The sequence below is a fragment of the Cyrtonyx montezumae genome, unplaced genomic scaffold (assembly GCF_038088225.1).
Source record: "Cyrtonyx montezumae isolate F1298 unplaced genomic scaffold, pur_monq_1.0 scaffold_1, whole genome shotgun sequence".
NCBI classification, from domain to species: domain Eukaryota; kingdom Metazoa; phylum Chordata; class Aves; order Galliformes; family Odontophoridae; genus Cyrtonyx; species Cyrtonyx montezumae.
The window spans coordinates 15,235,721-15,250,623 of record NW_027071825.1 but is presented as its reverse complement, the minus strand read 5'-3'; the positions used below and the strand labels follow the sequence as shown (position 1 = coordinate 15,250,623).

The following is a 14,903-nucleotide window of genomic DNA, read 5'->3' as shown; positions in this document are numbered from 1 at the left end:
ACTTGTCCCAGTATGTAGAGCTAAAAGGACAGGCATGTCAGCTGAATAATGCCATATCCTACAAAGCAGTGTGTACTTTTCACCTCAGCTGATTTTGGTCTGATTCTCATCTTTGTTTGAATGTTGATCTTTGGCTAGCATTTGTTTGTTAGTACCAATAGGAGATTTGAGCTCATGTAGAATGAAATAGTGAGGGGTTCCAACTTGTATCTCTCCACGTAGATGGGCTTTTGTTAACACAACTGAAGTCAAGACACACTAGCAATTTCATTAACTCAGAATGGAACATCTTACTAACTTACTGGTAAACACATCAGTAGTCTATTGAACCGAGGCTTGATGAAGATGTGAGCCGCTGATAAAGTTCCCTGAAAATGTCACTGGCAATAATGGGGAAGATGATACCCTTAATCAGAGCATCAGAATAATCTGCAGAACAAATACAAGTTAATACTGAAGGTAGCAAAGTTAAAACTAAGTTGTAAAAATTTGTTTGACCTGCACCATACAGAAAAAGGAGAGAAGAATGTCATCATAATATATTGCAATGAAAACATTTTGTGAAATATCTCTAATTATCTGACAATATTTTATAAGCTGTCTTGTCAGACCCATAAATCAGATGAAAATATTTTTCTGCCAATTAAATTGAAAGGAGAATATTTAAGTTTAATCTGACTAGTTTTACAGCATGTGGAAAATGTGTGGTAAACGAATGTGAAAGACCTGCCTGCAGACAATTTCTATGCACAATTGACTACATCTTTCTTTGTACCTGCCAACATTAAAACCCAAGTGAAAGCACGTTTCTGCTTTTTGTAGCTGGTCAAAATAAATTAAAAAAAAAAAGTAGTTTTACAAATGTTTGGAAAAATGAGCATTCTCTGGAAGCATTTCAGATGTTAGTAGCAGGGCAGTAGGAAAGCAGAAAGAAACAAACTGAACAAAAGCATTGCTCAGATTTACATAGCTAAATATAACAGTGGTTTGTGTGTCACTTTCCTTTTTAGTCTGTGATAAACCACATAGGCAATATGTGCATTTGTTGGCAGATGAAAGATGGAAGCAAAAGGAGGTGTTTCTCATTAAATGGAGCTGTCCTTAAATATTTTTAGGTATAGTTTTACTGTATCGTTTTACTGTACTTGGCTGTATATACTTAGTTATTTGAAATTTCCCTAAGTGTATTAATAGTATAGCACAACATTTAAACTGATATCATTTGTGGTGGGTGTGGGAGGGAGTGAAGACCTCATACTTGGGTTCGGGAATATCTACCATGGGAAATCTCTTATGAAATAACTGTTACTTCATGCAGTGTGGTCCATTCCAGATGCTAACCATTTACTCTTCAGATATTTTTCATGAGCTTTGCAGATAAGATAGCTCACTGGGAATTGTTTTAGCTGTGTTCAGAAAACTAAGCTCTCCCTAGAGTTGGGGAAATCACCCCACCTTTCTTTAATTTGGTGGTAGAACATTAACGAAGGGAATGTTAGTCTCTGGAGCTTCCCCCCACCCTTTAACACATCAGATTCATATTAGCAATATTTACTTTCTAGAAGGGTGACACAATTTCAGCTGTTTTCAATTTTTGCTTATAGCACCCTGGAGAAAAATGTATATACAAGTAACAATTTACATTTTCATTTCTATGTTTTATTGCAGTGGAGCTGCTCACAATAGCATAGTAACAGTTGCTTTGAAGATTTGATTTTGACAGCATTTGATTTTGTGCCATAGTGGAGGTAGTTGCTCACATTAAGAACTGGTAAACCTGTAATTCTGAATAATTAACTGCTGTTATTTTGTAAGAGGAAGCTAAGCAGAAAATGTTTGTCTTTATTAAAAAACAAACAAAACAATACAAATATTTACAAAAATAATGTAAGAAGGAACAGTGTGTTATTTTGCTTTAGGACTTCATATATGTACATGCATATTATATTCAAAAACATGTGCAATGTGTAAAGACAATTTTACAGCTTGTACAGCTGTTCACCACATGTGTGGATGCACAGGGAAAACAAATATGAGCTAAGACTGTTCCGCAGTTTATGCCCCTATGCGTTACAGTAAGAAATGTACATACAGGCATAGTTAATGATATGCTAGTAGTTACCCAAGACCATGTTATCAGCAGTATTTAAAAAACTAGAAGGAGAATTGTACTAAACTACAGAATATGTTGGTTTGGACTTTTATTTTTTATTTTTAGCCACAGAAGCAGAATAAATACATAAAAACCAACAGAATCTTTAGTGGTACTATTTAGGATGGGAATTGCTTTTAAACATCAACTATGTTTCTTGTGATTGCAAAAGAGAGCAGCTCAGTTGTGTGTTTTGTCTACCTTTTGCTAACTTGATCTAACAGATGCTACGTTGGCCTTTCTGCTGTAAGGATGGTGTAGTATACTGTCTGTAGCAGAAATACTGTCACAGCCTGAAGCAGTGATGGAGCACCTGGTGGGAAGGCGGAGCCAACCCAGGGGAGCTCATTTGCATGCAGTGTACCTGAGTGACCAGAAGGGGTGGAGCCAGGATCCACCCCTTCCAAGACCTCATTTAAGGATTGGCATTGGATGCAAGGGCATCTCACTGGAGATCCTTGTTTACCTGAGGTGTTCTGTGGGTAAACATCTTTTTTCCTTTGTTTCTGTTCCTGTAGCTGTTGTATTTGAGCAAGATCTCATTTGTTGCAGCCTGGGACTTTGCTACTCTGCTGTCATTGCTGTGCTTTCCATCATGTTACAGTGTCACAAACTGCTGTAGGAGTTCTGTATCCCTGATACTGCTCTTTTTCTTTCCTTTGAAAAAGTAAAAGGAAGAAAAGGTATTCTCACAGCTATGCTGAATGAATCTGTTTTATCATGAATAGAAGTGGTATTTATCATGTGACTGTAGAGAAATTACCTTTTGTTATCTCTTTTGCATTAGAGATGTTGCTAACTTTTATATTTCTGACTTGGAAGCTTTAGACACAAAGAATTATTTTGTGTTCTCTGCAGGGATCAGAATTCTATCCCATACACTGAAGTATGACTGCAGTTGACTGTCTTTACTGTGGTGAAAGTAAAACTGTTTCTGAAGTGTGTTTAAGTAGAAGGCGTTATCTCCTCTGGCATACCTGCATCACGTATATGCGTATGGGTGTGTAAGGTTCCAGCTGTTCTGGGAACATCACTTGTGCTTTGTTGAAGAGGAGAAAAAGGACTGGGAAGAAAAGATTCTACAATCTCTCAAAGTTAACATCTGGTAGAGTTCTCCCTAGCAGAAGGCCTGTGCAAAGCCTAGACAACACATGAAGTCAAAACAGGGAGACAGGCATGACCCCCCTGAGGCAGAGAGTGAGCAAGAGTATCTTGGAATGGTGTTGGATGGCTCTCTTTTTCAGGTAGTAATCGTTAGTGTTGTCATTGCCCCACAGTTATCTTGTCTGTAAGCTTTTCTTATCTGTTTGAGTGATTATAGACCTGTTAGACGAGGATTGTGTCCTTTGAGTTACAGGGGGTATGGACTAGATGATCTGTAGAGGCCCCTTCCTGACCCCTACAGTTCTGTGTTTCTGTGATTTTGCTTTGAACCAGGAGCAGGCTTTGGAAGCAGACTTTCTGGCTGTTCCCCCTATGGTGTTTTGGGTTACATGATGAAGCAAGTCTCAGTACACAAGTAGGGTTCCTTTTGGGTGGAATTAAACCACAACCCAGAAGCACACCTATTGTGTTCCAGTGGGTGTGCAGTCTGTGCTGGAATTGGTTGGAAGTCACCCTTTTATCAGAGACTCAAGACATAGCTTTTCTTCTCTTGCCCCCTTTCTCTTGTATTGCACTATTTTTTACTGGAGATACACATGGAGTCTGATCACAGCCATTTTTTCTAATGTGTTTATTCAGATCTGTTCTTGTCTCTCCTTCTGGAGTTAATTATTGCTCATTTTGAAAGTGATGTGATGAGGCAGATGGTAGCTAGCTAGTATTCTTTAGCATGAGGCCTTTCTCACCCTCAGTGATAGTACTGTGGTTCGCTCATTAGGAGCAGTTTTCAGGGTAGTTAACTGTTCTGTTTCTGTTAATTCTTGATATCAAAATATATTGACATCTAATACCTAAAAAACCATGCAAATATGTGATAGTCTGACAGACAGGCTTAAAGATTTTTCCTGTCTATCTATATTTGACTGTATCAGTATGTCTTCTAGGGAAGGTAAGTTTTTTTTTTCTCTGTATCTCTAAAAAATATGCACATTATTTCAATTTTTTTTTGTCTTTGTTTTTTGGGAAGAGCAAGTTTAACTAAGTGTTGAAAAGAAAGTGCAAGCACACAATGTTTCTTAGTAGTCTTGGTCTCTTGTACTTGGTCCTGGTTCAGTATTTTGGGTACATTTTTGGCTAGTACAGGAAAATATAAATACCTCAGTGTAAGCTTGGAAACCTCTTGCAAGTCCATATTGCAGTGTTAGGTCCCTACCATGTCATTGTGTAAGTACCTCAGAAAAAATGGATGGGACTTCTGGTCTTCAGGATAAAACAAGTCCTTAAGACAACACCAAAAATGAAAATCTAAATAATTCTATTGGCTATGTAAGTTTGTGTTCTCTGTGAAAAGTATAACTTTACCTTGATTTCCTTTTTTTCTTCTCTTTGACTGCTGCTTTCAACAGCACTGAGTATGTAATTTTATCTGTCTGATAAACTTCTAATGATCCAGTAGATACAAGCTGACTGTAAACAACCTGTTTTGTACAGAAGGTTCACTGTCCTGAGATAGAGCTGGGTTTGGGTTGTTCCTGCTTTTAAGTAAAGCCAACGTGATAACCCTGGGGGGATTCTGGTTCTGAGGTATTTAGTTTGTCCTTCAGCTCACTGTCACCTTCACATTTGACGCTAGCAGTTCTATGGAACAAATAATTCAGATATCTGGTAAGGGTTGTCACTGTTAGGTTGTGCAAGGGAGATGTTGGTGGATTACAGGAAGCAGCTGTGAAAATCACTGAAGTTTGTGTTTGGCCCTTTAGTGGGGAATATTCATGAAGCTACAGCTAGCTAGGAGGTACTTTGGACTGCTTCTGAACAGATATTTCACAAATCTTGGAGTTCAGGTCTGTTCTATGATTGATGTTATTGGTTCATTTATTTCATGGTGCTTTCAGCCCATATATTGAAAGATTATCTTTCTCCACAAGCATCCCTGACACTAGTATAGTCAAGAGATGTGTTTGAAGTGATGCATATTCCCCTGAAATTGTTCTGGATGCCTTATACTCTTCTTTGGAACTCAGGCTCCCAGGTACAGAACTTGCCTTGCTGTCTGCTTGCTGTGGCTTTGCAAGCATTTCAATGTTGAGATAAGATCATTCTTTCTACCCCATTTACAAAGCTCTGGGAAGATTGTAAGGGAGTTTGGTTGTTTTTATTTCTTCTGTTTTCTCAAGATCTCTTGATCTTTTTGTGTATATGAGAATAAAAAAGCCAAATACAAAGTTATTTTTCTATGTGTGAATGGGAACAAAGAGTGAATTTTGATAGCAGTTCACATACATCTGCTCTAAATAATTGATACTTAATGAATCTATGTATGACATGAAAGTCTTCCAGCAGCAAATCATGTGTCAAATTTAAGTATAAACCCTTCGGGAATTATATGTATGCACTTGTGTTACATCTCCACTCAGACTCAATGAAGGACAGTTAAAATGGATAGGTCACATTCCCTGGCACATTTGTTATTCTTCTTCCAAGGACGACAAGCTAACACATGGGGGAGAATGAACATCTATCCAGCATATAAGCAGTCTAAAGCAAAAATAAAAAATAAAAAAAGTTAATGCACTACAAATCACATGGAAAAAGAAGAGGCCCAATACTTGTAAGAAAGACTTGAATGCTTATTTTAAAAAAAAAAAAAAAAAGGTAGAAGAATGTCCTCTGGAAGAGCAGAAGCAGTACAGTATATGTGAAGGAAATGATTTTACATGAATTCATAACTCTAGACAGATTTAAACTGAAAACCACACAGGAAAGTATAAAGTTAAGTATTTTTACGTGTTTATTTTGTAGTAGTCTTCATAATTTCCGAAAGAAAATAAATAAATATTTTTTTCCTCGCAGTTCTAACTGTAGCCATAGAGTGGCAGTGTGGAATTCCTTCCTTGAAGTTCTGGAGCTCAACTGAATGAGTTGCAGCCTATGCAATATGTTATTCTGATTGGCAAACCTAGAAATTTTGTTACAGGTTGATGTTTAAGTTCATACAGACAACGTGTTTAACTGGGTGACTTTCCATTCTGGGGGAGCACTTTTGGAAGCAGAGTATGTACTTACTTAATTTTTCCACTTTAAAAATGTCACTGCCTCTTTTGGGCTCCAGATATTTTAAATGACCAGTTTCACAATATCCTCGTCCTTAAGACCCTCTGCAGAACAGCTAACAAAATGATAGCTTTATTTAGTAAAACAACAACTTGCTACTTTTTTTTATTCACATGGAATATTTTCTATTTTTTTTAAAGTTGTAGTTAGATTCTAAACATCTGTACTGAAATAGAATTGAAGTACAGCTTGAACAGCTTTTTTTCCATGCTGGATGAAATTTAATTTTAAAAATGTCTGCATTTCTCCATGCTTGGCTTTGTAATTTTTATTATTTATTTCTCTACTTCATCTGTGGTGCTCTCCGTGCTTGAACCTCTTTCCATTTCTGTGTCACGACACAGTGAGATGTGCGTTTGCAATCAGATCAGACTGGGAAGACAAGAAAAAGAGAGAAACAAATGAACAAAAGTTGAAAAGGGCTACAGAAAAAATATTAGTTATACAGTCTGGCTACAATACATCAAACTTCAGTGATTGCTCACTTTGTTGTGCATTTCTTTCTTTCACTTACCTTTGCTTATTTGTTAGCTCTCTAGGAAACAGGTTTGTCTTGTTCATTTTTCAGTGAAATCTTTGGCACCCTGTGTTTACAACATAAAGAAAAATAGTTATGCCATTGTATACATGAGAAGATTTTAGTCTGTGACATTTGCATCTTGGCTGCAAAGAATTCCATCCATAATGTGGAGTTAAATCGCAAGCTCAGAATAGAATTTGAGACCCCTGAAGACCACAACTCCAATTTTAGTTATAAGTGTAATTCTATGCTTTAGTTATTTGCAGAGGTGAATATGCATGCTTCAATCAGAAATTTTGTATATATCTTACTTAGTATTTTTTTCTCTTAAATTCTAGGTGTTCTGTGATCAAATCTAAAGAGAATTGTCCAGAAATGAAGGGATTAAAATCGCCTATTGACTTCTGCCTATTTGATTGCATTTTGCATGAGGCTCTGAACAGACAAAATGCAATCTGGAATCCAGCCAGAAAGAGGCAGTTGAGCAGTGGAGGTACGCTGCTTTCACATTTTTCTTCTTTGATTTTTATTTTTTTTCCTTCTCTCATACAGTCTCTGTTTCTCTCTCTTCTGCTCTGTTGTGCTTGCACTTGTTATGTTGAGGGCCTATAAACATCAGAAAAATGTTGGATGGAGAATAAGGGGCGTATCAGAGACAGCTGAAGAGGGTTGCTGGCTGCAGAGGAGTCAGTGTGTGGTGTGCAGGTAAGAGTAGGAGGCACACAAGGGATTGTTAGTCACACCACAGGGTTTCTTTGTGCTTTTTTTCCCCTTTTTTATTAAACTAAATCTTCAGGAATGTGTTATTTAAATTAGATTTGTAACTTCAATGTTGAGCTCAAAATCCACAGTACCTTCCAGGTTTGGTAGTATATGACTTGCTTTTGTTTGGAATGTTGCCAGATTTGCTATAGCACTTGAAATTCGTTCCTTGCCTTAATCCAAAGCAACTTTCAAGTATAGACAGGCCTCACAGTACAACACTAACGTTTACTTAACTTTGGCAGAAGTTTTAGGTGTTCAAGGAATGCAGGATCCGTTCTGTAAGGAATGCAGAGTTTTAACCTCACTAGTTGGTATTAATGAGTTATTTCCTAAGTGGCTTTAGATGGCTTAATTTTGTTAATTGAACCTTCATATGAAAAGTTGTATGGGTGAAGTCATAAAATTACCCATAAGGAGGAGTTAGTTCTTACTAATGTCTGTCAACCACTTCTGTGATCTTGAAATACTTTGACAGGAAAATATTTTCATACTTAGTTGTTTGTTAATGGAAATCTCTGCCTTCAGAATTAGAGTCTCTCAAATCAATTTGAGAGACTGTTAAGCTGTTATACCCTCTATTTCCTTTGGTGGAGGAAGTGCTGCAAATATCACTATAAATATGTGAAGGATCATCAAATGCTTACATCCTGAAGTATCTGCTTCAAATATGCTTCTGCTTGTGGTGGTGGATTCATTAAAAGAATGTTTGTTAGCAGGAGGCATATTCAGTATTGTACCAATGATGTAGTCCCTAGCTAGACATTTAATCTCAAAGTCACAGTCCAGAATGGTTACAGAAGTCAAAGAGGATTCTGAGTTCCTTAAATTTCAGGAATTACATGAGCAGTAAAGGGTTTTTAGTATGGCAAGGCTTTGAGAACAAGCTAACTCCAATTTTGTTGTTAACTCCATGTGTTTAAAAAAACTTCAGTGCATTAAAAAAATGTTAGTTTATGTGAAATTTGATTTCATAAGAAACTGAATGATGTGGCTTCAGTTAAATGAATAAGCATTGATTTATAAGTGTATGCTCTTCAGCAGTGTCTGCTTGAAATTGTGTGCTGAAAGTTATTTGCTGAATCAGTGGTAAATGTGACAAAGGTCAGCATATACAGTGTGTATGCAGTATTGGATTATAAGGATCCAAACAAAATAACAGAATTGTATCCATGCTAATAAGGCCTGTCCCTAGAAAAGATTAGTTAGTTCACATAGGATGTCATTTCAGGGTACTGATACTGATTCTGGTTTGGGTGATGTGAATTAATCTGACTTTTCAGAGTGGGTTAGATTTTTTTATGACCATAATGTCAGGATGTAATAGAAGTTGGTCTTCAGTTTTTTTGTGAGTAGCACAAGTAGTTGTTACTCATAGAAACATTCCTAATGAATTTTATGGGTCTAAGCAAATAAAAGCATTTAGTAGTAATGACTCAGAATGACTGTCTTAAAAATAGAGAAAGAGACATTGAAACCGAGTGTTAACTTGGGGCACAGCCTTAAGATAAGGATTGGCATTTACTTAAGCTAAAATCTTCAGCACTCTGTAAACATCTTGCAAAAGTGATCTGCCACAGCTTTACATGTATCTTACTAAGGATAATCCATTGCATTGTTGGATTTAGCTGCAAGTGAAATAATACTGCTGTGGAAAAGTGAATCACTAGAGCAGCAAATGTTTAAAAAGTAAGGAAGAATTTGAATTACATATATCAGTGTTCTCTACAGCTTAACATTAAAAAATGAGAGGAATTAACTTGATTTTAATGAGAAATCAGGTGTTTTCTGTTTGTTCTTTCATGAAGTATTATATATAAAGTATTGTTGAAGCCAATCATTATGTTCCTCAGTCAGCTAAACCTTAACAGCCATCTGTACTTGTATGAAAAGTACTGCATATCTTAAGTCACTGAACTTCATATACATCAGCTAGTTACATGGAAGCTTATAACTACAAATCAGTGTTGAGTGTGTCTTGGGAAGTCTTGAAGTTTTTCAGCTGTCAGTGAAGTAGTATAAAGCCTCAATTTCATGGATGCTCAGTAAAAGAAAGTAAAAAAAAAAAAAAGTAGTTTCTTTACTGAAGGGACTTCCCCCACCTCTATCTCTTGCAAAGATTTTGCATCTGACAAACAGACTTGGAGTAATAGGGGATTATGTCATGCTCTGACATGTGCAACTTTTCAAACACTTTAAAATAAATCAAAAGTGGTATAAGTGGGTCTAGGCTGCCAAAAGCAGCCTTTGCTTGTTTCTTCAAGTTTTATAAAGCAGCTTACTGAGATATTTCTGACAAACCAAATGCTTACTATAGCAACTTTTGGTTTACATGCTGAAGGCATCAGTTAATGCCAACATTTTGAGGCTTTGTCTCCATGAGGCACTCAGTACTCGTGTCCAGCACCTCTCAGGACCAAGCTGCTTGCAGACTCTAGGTAGGTATGGTGGGGCTCTGCAAGGTTCTTCCAGAGGGGAAGTCAGCAGTAAGTACAGGTGGCAGTGGGCTATTCTGGGTTGTGAATTGGCATTTCAAGATTGGATAAGTTGTCTGAACTCTTGCAGCCCTTAGTGAGGTCACGCAGCGCCATAGCGATCACCCCCAGTATTCTGATAGCAGGCTGAACCTGGGAAATTTTGGCGAAGCGTTCTGAAACTCTGACTTGCTGTATCTCTGCCTGTCCTCCCCTGAACGTTGGAGCCGCTCATTCGGACAAGCGGACCGGGGCTCGGTGCAGCTCCTAAGAGCCGTCGGGCCTCGGACAATGCTCTGTCGAAACTGGAGCTAAGCCGAGGAGTGTGTGCAGTACAGGACGTGTCCTACTGTATTCCGGCACGAAGTGAAGGGCACTTCTTGAGCGCAGACCCGCCGCGTCGCGGAGCGCAGGTGCAGCCGAACGCCGCTCAGGTGCGGCGCGGGGCCCGGCTGCGTCCGCGCGGCGAATGGACCCCGGGGGCGGGAGCGCCGTCGGGGCCGTCACGGCGCAGTCCCCGCCCCGCGTCCAATGACGGCGCGGCCCCGCCCGGCCCGGCCCGCCCCGCCGTGTGCGCGGCGCTGCCGCCATGGGGTTACTCGCGGGCTGGGGGCCGGCCGGGCGGCTGCGCGCCTCCTCTTTCGCCTCCTCCTTCTCCTCCTCCCTCGCGCCGTTGGCCGGGCAGCAGCGGCCGGCGCTGGGTCGGCCTCGGCGAGGGTCCCGTCCGGTTCGGTTCCGTTCCCGGCCGGCGCCGCGCTGCCCATGGCGTAGCCGCGCAGTTGCGCGCCTGCCCCGCGGGACGCGGCGTGGACGGAGCCCCTGCCAGGTACGTGCGTGCGGGCGGCGGTCCGCGTCTCACCCGCGGGGTCGGGACCGTGGTTAGGGCGGCCGGTCCGCGGGACTGCGGGGGACGAGGCCTGAGGGCGAGGCCGGGCGGCAGCGGCTGCCGGCCCGTGGACGTCGGGTCCCGACAGCGGGACGCGTGGAGCCGTGGTCGGGTCCGTCGGTGCTTTACAGGTGACACCGGGAGCGGTGTGCGGGGGGGGGGGCGTTAGGGCTGTCCTCTTTGGGGTCGGTGCTGCCCCGCGTACCGAGCTCAGCGCTATAGGAATGCAGCATCGAGCTGGTGCGGGTGCGGTGGTGACACGAGAGGCGTGAAGGCGGTGTGCGAGTTGGCGTGGTGTGGCTTCAGCGTGCTTTCGACGTGGAGCTGCTGGCCCGTGGGATGTGTGTCCTGTTGTGGCCTCTGAGCACCTCTGTGTGCCTCTCTCCCACCAGGTGTGCCCAGGCTACTTCTTGGTCTTCCTCACTTTCACAAGCTCTTACTACTTGGAAAAAGTTGCTACTGGCATTATTGAAGATGGTGCGTTTTGTCCTTTTACGTTTCCATGTGTAGCTGCCTGCAGGGTTGTGCCTTCCCTGGGTGCTGGGGATGTAACCGCGTGTGTCACTCAGTTATGTTACACTGTAGCTGTTGTAAGTTAGTTGCTGTCACGTAGTATTTTTTGCACATCTGATCATCACCCCAGATCAGTTTTACTGGAAACTTTTAAGATAAGGTTAATAACATTTTGTGATCAGTGCAAAGGAAGAAGACTTGGACGATGTCATTCTCCCACAGGTACTTATCTGAGCACCCTGCATTTACACCAGGCCGAGTGATTTGGCACTGTTGGGTTGGGGCGTGCAGGCCGATCCAGCTCTGCAGGGAGGCTCCCAGCATGGGGACTGTGCTGTGACCCCAGGCTGCTGCTGGAGCCTTGCACAGGACAGACCTTGAAGCTGCTGTAAATACAACAAATTCCAAAGTGTGGATCTATTTGTTTACTGCTTCTTGCCAGGAATACTTTATTTCCTGCGCAGTCTGCACTTTTTCCATGGATCTCAGGGACAACATGAGTTGGTAGCTGGGTCTTAGTGCTGTGCAGGTGTCCTGCCAAAGCGATCCCAACAAAAGTGTTAGTGAAGTGTTTGTAGCAGATGCAGGTTTGTGCAAATTTCCCCAGTCAGCCTGTGGAAGCTGGTGGGGCTGCCAGCCCAGGAGGAGCTCATCTTTCTAGGACCTGGTGCTGTGGCCATGTGGGCAGCTGCTGGCTGCAGAGTCAGGGAGAGTTGGCTGCTGGCTTCCTTCAGTGAAGAGCCCTTTACTCTGCAGCTTGCTTCCCCCAGTTGTTTGCTGAGTCCAACCTTGCTGAGCTTGAAGTGGCACTTCAAAATTTTTCCTCTTCTGCCCTTCTTTCTCCCTCTGGGGAGGTCTTGTTTGGTTCCTGTGCACGTTTCAGCTTTGGGTGCATGTGCAGAGCCTCATCTGGGTGCTGTATGAGTGATACCTCCCAATAGATGGGATTTCTTTCATCAAGTAAGTTCTGATTTTTATTTCTCTGACGTGCCGAACATTTCATGGTGCCATAACATCTTGGTGGCTACCTCTAGGAACAGTGCTCTGAAGTTAATTGCTAACCAGCAGGGGGAACACACAACACTGTCTCTGAAGTCTTTTCATACCACAGCTGCAGTTTGTTAAAAATTTGGGCCTATGCCTTTGATAGTATTTCTTTAAAAGATGAATATCCATTTACTGGAAAAAAAATAAGCATTAGAATAAATGCATTATTTTTGTATACATGCCTGTTAGTTTGCTCTGGTAACTATCTCAGTCTTCTGAGTGGATTTTACTGTATAATTGAGAACTAAGATCTGAGAGATTTCTTTAAGTGGAAATTTTCTTTCAAGATGTTTGAAGTGAGTTAAGTGAAAATGAGAAATGATATTGAATAATCCCACAAAGCTTCAGACAGTGAGATAGCCCCAGTGGAACTGAAGTTGAATGGCATAAAAGCTGTTATTCTTACAAGAAACTATTCCCAATACTTATGGTTTCCATAAAAGAAAATGTTATAAGTGTTCTCTTAGGTTTTACGAATCCGTGAATAGCTTGTTTTTACAAAGGTCAACTAATACTGTAGGTAGGGTAACAACATGCCTGGAAGTATCTGCTGTGGAGTAACAGGTTTGCTCCAAGACCACAGTATCTGGAAAGCATTGCATACTCATAGCCTTAAGCCTTAGAGTAAATGGAGATGAAATACAGTCCCATTAGAATGAATGGTCCCAATCACCTTTATGGGAAGAGGTGAGTTCCTCTGGGTATGTGTTTACCTGGTTCTGGAGTGGCACTGACTGAACACTGTGCCATTCATGGTTGTTTTCCTCCCTAGTGTTTTAGCCACCAGGTATATAGATATTCCAGTGGTCACATGTTCTTCTTTAGGAGCAGTATCCCATGTTGCCAGATACTGAAGGTCTGTGTTAAGCTTCACTGGTGATCTGTCACACATTATTTTTGCTCTGATTATTAGGGAATCGCAAAACTTTCTCCCCTGTGCTGTGAGATGCTGAAATATATAAAGTCATTGTGAGATTTCTGCTTTAATGTTACTTAAAATGGCACAAGAGCTTTGCCAAATTTAAATTACAGTGCTTTTATCTGATACCTATAATAATATTCTGTTAACATTTAAGATACATGTTACCAAGTTATAGGCAATTGATATCTGCAACTATTCTGTGGGATAGAGATTGCAAATGTCTTTACAGTCATGTTACTTTCAGTCTAATTCCACAAAATATTAGTGTATTATAAATAAGCATTACTTCTGCAGCAGCAGTGTTTGTGGTGATGAACAGCGGTATGCAAGTTTCTAGCCACTTCATGAATAGAAGCGTGTTTTGCCATAAAAATGTACTAGCAGAGAAGTAATGCAATTGGAACTGCTCTGTCCATAACTGCAGATTCTCATTTTCATGAGTTGGCAGTCATCCAGTAGAGCAGCTTTTCTTGTGCTATGACAGCAACGATTAACTCTACGATAGCCAAAATGAAACAGATTTACACAGTTTGGAAAGCTGTTGAAAGAGGGACTTCAAAACTGCTGCTTAGTCAGTATATATCCTGTATCTTTCAGTTTCTTTCCCGACAGAGTAGATTTTTGAAAATACATCCTTTGAGCTTATATATCCAAATGGTCAACTTTATCCAGTTTGGCAGAGAACATTTGATATTTTGTTATATTGTTGAATATGTACGGCTTACAAGAAACTGTCTGGCAAAATCTACTGATTTGTGATGCATTTGTGGTAAAATTATGAATTTATTGAGGAGAAATGCAAAAGCTGCTCATTCATATTCATACTTTAAATAGTTCCTCAACTTGAGTTATAGCTGTTGGTTGTTAAGAAATTGAATTGTGCTGTTAAACACTTCTTTTTAATAGCTTATCTAATTTTAATAGAGTAGTTGACCAACTTGGGATTTATTTTTATGCTGTTGCAGGCTATTGTAAAATTTTTGGAGGTCAGCTGGAAAGGTCCACTCTTTCAAATAAGCTTAGCTATGACCTTGCAAGAAACCTGTTTATGTTCTGGGAGAAAAGCTTATCTGTGGGTCATGAGTTTGAAACAGGGAAACAGGTTAATTATATACCTGAATGTATGGGCTGCTCTGCATGGAAGGCAGTAGGGACTGTAATATAGAAGGTGATTTGGGGAGGGGTGGAATTCACTTAGACTCTGATTTTCTTTCTAAGTGTTGGCATTTCTGTTGGAAATTGCTGTAGTTTTATTGTTTGAGTCAGGGATGGTAAAAACAAATAATAACAAAAGGTCTCTGACTATCAAGGGAGCCAACTATGCAGTGCAGATCTGCTGAAAACATGGTTCTTTGCCAAGAAGCTGGAAGTGGACTGAAGAACTGTATGTCCTTTCTTGTCTTAGATTC

At 40.5% G+C, this 14,903-nt stretch overlaps 1 protein-coding gene across 2 annotated transcripts in view; it reads left to right on the top strand.

Moving 5' to 3' along the window:
• Nucleotides 1–10,775: 10,775 nt before the first annotated feature.
• TGFBR3 (transforming growth factor beta receptor 3) overlaps nucleotides 10,776–14,903 on the top strand; it is a 108,773-nt gene continuing 104,645 nt past the window's right edge. Inside the window, exon 1 of one of the 2 annotated variants that reach the window (XM_065741474.1) lies at nucleotides 10,776–10,952. The gene's annotated coding sequence lies outside the window, so the exon portion shown is untranslated. The remainder of the gene's footprint in view (nucleotides 10,953–14,903) is intronic. The other variant, XM_065741464.1, reaches the window with a different exon arrangement.